Raw genomic sequence first — 6,512 nt, forward strand, 5'->3', positions numbered from 1 at the left:
CCGATTTGTTGGACAACTAAGCTGTTCACAAACCAAGGTATGAATGTACATAAAACACAATAAAGCATTAAACATTAAAGAAAACTTCCCTATCCAGGATAGCCTCCAGATGGCTCGGGAGTTGGATAACTCCATACCCTCCAACATTTCTCCAATGAAAATAGGGACATCCTAAGGAAAAGTGGGAAATTCCGGGATCAATTCAGAAACTGGGGTGGCTTCTCTAAATCAGGGACGTCCCTGGAAAATAGGAATGCTTGGAAGGTCTGCTTCCTGGATCAATCACCTTCAGCCATCTGCTATCAGGGCTGTGGGCTTGAGCCCCACATTGGACGAAAGATTCCTGCATCACAGGGGGCTGGGCTAGATGAGCCTTGTGGCCCCAACTCTATGATTCTATGATCTATTATCTACCTTCAGATTTGGCTTAATCATGCTGAAATCACTGGTGACAGATTAAGCCAACCTCGGCAGTTCTGTCCTAGGTGAATATGGGCATCTTTTTGAGCAAATCCTTCTCCCAAAATGCTTTTCAGTGTTTAAAATAGCATGGTTGGAAATGTCCCAAATTAATGAACTTTATTCCTATGTAAAGTGGAGATTTTAGGTCTCTTTCTCCCAGAATTTCTTGGTTGGCTTCTTTCCTTGTCCACAAGATGGCATCAGCAAGTTGCAAATTCTTTCCTTTCCGAGGGAATACATAACCACGAATGGTCACATCAATGGCATTTAGAACATGTCCGGACTCCATAACAGTGCACTTTTTGCTGCTTGTACAGAAGGAAGCAGATTGCCAAGCATTATCCTTAACCCAGACTCAGATAAGGGAAAGAAGGAGCTCAGGGTTTTTATTCCCTTCCTCAGGAACTTCATTTGCGCTTGCAAGTGAAGAGCTTAGAAAAGATTTGCTCACTCCGAGTCTTACTTCCATTCCTCCTCCCATCACCACCACTGCTGCCCTGTACATAGTCACAGTTTGTCTCTTTGCATATTCTCCATTCTTCTGCTTCCAGCAAAGTGAGCTTTAACTGCAAGTATAATCCCCGCATTGCCTTGATACTTAGCACTTATATTGTACATTTGACAAGTTCAGGGCACTTCATGCAAACAATCTCAGAAATCCAATGCAATAGGCCACTATTACTATGCCATGCTGCATGGACAGTGGCCAGGGCCCTAAGCCACTGATGAGGCCCTAAGCTACCGAAGGTAATGGGGCCCTTTATATGTCCAGCTGTCCTTCATCAACAACAAATTGTCACTATTTTTCGTGTTGAATATATGCTATATAGTAATTTATGGACCTAATAGGTATCTAAAGCCATTTGCACATAACAAAATATGTCTTTTATCAAAGTAATTGATATAGAAATGAGAAAAACAGTGATATTTTAGGGCTAGCAGGCAGGGCCCATTACTTACATCATAGGAGCCTACACAACACAAAACACTGTTGCTGTATGTAGGTTTTATTTTATTTGTTTTTTATCTTATATATTGGAAATGTACATCCAGGTGTTTTTTTCCTTAAATTTTTTTGGGGGCCCCCAAGAGAGTGGGGCCCTAAGCTATAGCTTGTTTAGCTTGAAATTGAAATAGAAACACTTTATTGTCACTTGTACAACTTGTATACAGTGAGATTACATGAGCACCCCCCCACTCAGCTCTCTTAGTCTTAATTCCCTTGTTCACTGATGCACACCCACCAAACCTGAAAGTCAATTGCCCTGTTATTATCTTTTCATTCAGCAGCCTAACAGCCCACGGATAGAAGCTGTTCTTTACCCTGTTGGTGCGACTAATCATGCTTCTATATCTTCTGCCCGAGGGCAGATCAATAAAGTGTGAATCATCCCTGAGAATTTTCCTCACTCTCCTGAGGCAACGTTCTTCCGCTATTTCATCCAGCAGATTCACGGAACAGCCCATAATATCTTGTGCTGTATTCACCACCCTCTGTAGGCACTTCCTATCCGTAAATAGGATAAATAAAAAAAAAGCTTATACATAAATCCGGCACTGACAGTGGCTAAGGCTCAGAGAATGGCAGTTGACTAAAGACTGCCAAGGGAACTCATGGCTGCTGTAAGATGCAAGCTGCAGCTGCGAGCTCATGCTCTTCTGAGCCAGCTAAACCAGCTCTCCCTTTCTGCTTTGATGCAGGACAAGAAGCTGCAATGCACAACAGGACAGGGCCCATCCTCCAGATGCGACAATAGGTCAAGGGTCACCAATATGGTACCTGTGGACACCAGTGCCCTCCCCACTACTTCCTATGACACCTGGGAAAGTCAGGTAGGCCAATATTATTGCAGGTGGCAGGTTGAGGCTGAGAGATGGTTGCTGGATGAGGGCTACATGGCGAGGTCATGGCAGAGTTAATTCTTCTGCTGATGGTTTTGGTTGTGCTTGTTTGTGCTGGATGTATTTGTTGTTTTTATGGCTGGCTTTTATTAATGTTTTGTGGAAGCAGTATGCTTTATTTGTAAGCCATCTTGTTTTGACTCGTAAAGGCAGACCAGAAGCATTTCAAATAAATAAAATAAAAACACGAGTTGCATTTTTCTTTTTAAAAGATACATAATCTCCTTTTCCATAGGGCTGCCATCCAATCCATTTAGAGCCACTAGGCAAGGAAAAGCTCGGCTCTAGAAATCATCAGACTTTTTCCAAAGAGTGCTGATGGGATTATGAAGATGTGGGAAACTGCTAAGCTTGTAATGCTAATAAATCTTGTTAGAATTCGTGATGGTTAGCAATGAAAATATGGTTTTCGGTCTAACTGTGAAAAGAAAACACATTCAGTTCTGTGATGCATTTTATAGAACGGTGCTCATTCGGGTTTGGAAGCCTCTTTTGATAACAGTGGAACTTCAGCACTTTGACTTTTTATTTTCTTTGTGTGGCATTATATTAAAAACAATACATCAATCAGTATCTTTTTCATTAGGTTTTCCTTAGTTGTAAAGGACACAACTAAAGCAGTTACGGTACATTTTAAGATACATTAGAATAGCACTGAATCAAAAACATCCTACGCCACAGTGTTTTTCTGCTTTCAGGCACCATTGTATATTGCTTTGAATGCCTTTTGTGGCGAATCTACACTTCCGACATGGGTTGCCACTACGTCTGGATTTTCCCGGACATTTCAGCAATTTCTGCCCAGGTGCTGTTTACAAGAGCCGAATCCCGACTATGTCTGGGGTATTCCAGACGTATGGGGGCCCTACTTTACCCCCTGCATACTTGATTTTTCCAAAAACCTAAATAGCTGGTGATGTGGGGAGAGAGAACAAGCCAGATCAGTCCTCTACCACCCGCTATTTGCAATGAGGGGGAATTTCCCTTCGGTGCCCATGGAAGTTTTCTTCCCTATAGAAGTAGCCAGCTCAGGTGGTTCCAGTTCAGATCTGTACTGTGTTGGGGGGGGTAGGCTCCTTCTCCCTTTCCCATGGTCCCAGTTTAGTTCTCTATATATTCACACCATTTTATTTTATTTTAAAGTCACATGCACAAGGGAAAAAGTAGGGCTGCCATATTTCAAGAAGCAAAAATCTGGACACAAAAGTTCTGTTGCCGAAAACCCGGACATTTTGCTGATTTTTAAATCCCCCCCCCCAGGCTAATTTCACCATTTGAATCCTGGACATGTCTGGGGAAATTCTGGACATTTGGCCCCCACAGAGAAAGGCAGGAATCTTGTTTGGTCCTGAGCTGGTCCTCACCAGTGCCACAAATTCACTAAGTGCCATTAAAGCAAGGCTCTCTCACTCTCTCTTGCTCTCTCTCAACTTTCCTGCAAGGTGAGGGGGGAGAACGCAGAGATGTTGTAAGGATTTTGATCATTCAGAAAGCACTACATGAATGCTAAATATATTATTTCGGAGCTCGGTGGGCCTTTTCTCCTGGTGTATGTCCTAGCACTGGAAACACCTCACCAGTATTTACAGAGATTATATGCTGCGACAGCATTTATAGTTTATTATTATCGCCTAGTATTGTGTGTGTTTGCGCAAAGCTGCTGTTCTATGCACGTTTACTTAGAAGTAAGTGCCGTCTGACCTCAGTCGGGTTTACTTCTCGGATAGGATTGGGGCTACGAGTTACTCATTTTTTATTAAATAATCTAGGAATGATTTCACTGTTGGTTCTGAGGGAAGTCAAAGCATATTTCCATTTGTCTCAGGCCACCTCAGGTTAACAGGGAGTTGCAAATGATAAGGCCGGGGGAAGACAAAAGGAAGGTCTGTTGCACTCATCATCAAGGAGCGGAGGCCTTGTTGATTTAATTGCAACCCTATTTAAGCTTTGTTTATTAAGACCAGCTATTTGCTTTACAGAGGCTCAGGTGCTGTGCTGCTGTCCGTTCCGGGGTAGAAGAAACCCCACAGTAACTCAGTGGATGCAGTTAATAGTCAACAGACTACGTAGGCCAGCCTTTGAAAGCTTTTAATATTCTCTGAAGTGCTGCTTGTATCCAATTATAACTCACTACTTGCCATCTTAATAATTTAAATCTGTCCACTCATTTGGGCAGGCGAGAGGCTTTTTTTTATTTTTTTAAAAAATGCAGTAATCAAACCATGAAGGCTTTTTTTTTTTTTTGCTTTTGCTTTTGACAGCGTCAAATTAAAACTTAAATGGGCGATCTTGAATGAGTTACTGTGCGAGAATAAAGGCATTAATGAGGTAATTTCATTATGGAGGCTCATCCAAGCCTATGTGAAAACAAGGGGGAGTTAAATGGACAGGAAAGCTGCGGAGGAAATTAGGGTTCCTTCCACACTAATTAATGTTTAAAGGCATTTAGTACAGTCACCAAATTAACTGCTCCAAAGAACTCTCATTGGGGGGAAAATACATTGTTGCCCTTCCCCTGTAATTAGAAGACAGTACAAGGAGAACACTTAATGAGGATAAAGCCGGCCTTTAACTTAGTAGTCCCGGCCACTGAAAACAGGCTTTTATGGAGGCCTAGGTTTAAGGAAGCACTGAGCGTACAATATAGGATTGTTTAGGCCCTTCTGCTCTGTGAGCTGTAAACAGGTAGCCCCTGAATGAGGGACTATGAGACTTCTGGGAGGCCTGTCTTCCCATCAAAATAGTCCTAAATTCCCCCAAAAGGGAAGAAAGAAGGGTGAATAGGCCCCGGTCTCTTAGAGCACTGAATGGCCAATCCTGTCTTAAGCGATTACATGATGCTATGCCACCCCCTCTCATTGAGTTATCTTTACACTGCTTTTGTCTCCTCTAATTGAAGCTGATGAGGTGCTAATTGGTTGCTTTTTAAAAAAAAAAAAGGAAGGAGAAGGAGGAGAAGAAGGAGTGGGGGATTTTTAATTTTTTATTAAAGTGCTACTTAAGCATTGGCAAACAGAGCGAGACAGCGTGAGTGGAGTTAATGAGGGTTTAACCGAAAGAGGGGAGGAAATATAAAAAGGACAGAAATCTTTTTGAGGGACCAAGCAAAGCAAGGATGTGTGTGTGTTTGTTTATTTGTGTGAGGAAAGAAAGGCGACCAGGGTTACTTGAAGGGGAAGATGTTTTCACGACATCGCTTTTGGGGCAGCTGGATTTGGTAAGGGATCCGGCCCAGCCAGTTTTGATTTAAGGGCAACACGGCGAAGACAAGCAACAGCCTCAAAACCCTGTATGAAACTTGCCGGATTTGATTATTCACTGTATGTTGTTGTTCCATGAAGGAGCACGTCAGGCACTTGAGGCAACTTCAGACAAGAGGCGCAGGGCAAAGTAAAGGGCTTTATGCAGTAGAGACACTTTGAACCTCCCATCTTTGCTCGCAGGAGGAGATCACAAAGGCGTTGTTTGCTCTCCTCGAAAGCCTTAAGAAGGAGATTTACCTGAAATAGCAACAATGTCGCTTCTGTGCTGCTGCCTTCACTTTGCTCTTGCTTTCTCTCTGCAGACATAAGGGCTAGAAGCTTGTTTTTCAGTTTTGAGCTGCGATTTCCCACAGTTCTGAGAGAAGCATCACAGAAGTTGCATAGGAAGAAGGATGAGAGGGGCTAAATGGCTTTGAACCTTTATTTGGTACATTTCTCTGATGAAAATAGCGACTTCCTATTCCATTTTTATTTTATTTTATTTTACTTCTACTCCACCCATCTGACTGGGTTTCCCCAGCCATTCTGGGCAGCTTCCAACATGTATAAAAACATAATAAAACATTAAAAAGTTTTTTTAAACAAAAACTTCCTTTTACAGGGCTGCCTTCAAATGCCTTCAGAAGGTTGTAGAGTTACTTATCTCCTTGGCTCAGGGGTTACGTAACTCCATAGCCTCCAGCATTTCTCCAATGAAAATAGGGATGGCCTAAAGAAAAGTGGGATCATCTGAGAAATTAGGACGGCTTCTGTAAATCTGGGGCTGTTCCTAGAAAATAAGAACACTTAGAGGGTCTGGTACTGTGGATCGTTTGCTTATGGTTTAAATATTCTTTGGTAGGCATATTGCTGGAAAAGTGGTAGATACATTTTGTTAAGTAAATA

General features: G+C 42.3%; 1 long non-coding RNA gene across 1 annotated transcript; it reads left to right on the top strand.

Moving 5' to 3' along the window:
• The first annotated feature begins 109 nt into the window (after positions 1 to 109).
• Positions 110 to 5,871, top strand: LOC310659608. The gene is made up of 3 exons (XR_014502858.1): positions 110 to 1,017; positions 2,164 to 2,776; positions 3,698 to 5,871. It is a non-coding gene; the product is annotated as an uncharacterized lncRNA (long non-coding RNA).
• The last annotated feature ends 641 nt before the right edge of the window (positions 5,872 to 6,512 follow it).

The sequence above is a fragment of the Podarcis tiliguerta genome (genome assembly GCF_965153285.1).
Source record: "Podarcis tiliguerta genome assembly, chromosome: 11".
NCBI lineage: Eukaryota > Metazoa > Chordata > Lepidosauria > Squamata > Lacertidae > Podarcis > Podarcis tiliguerta.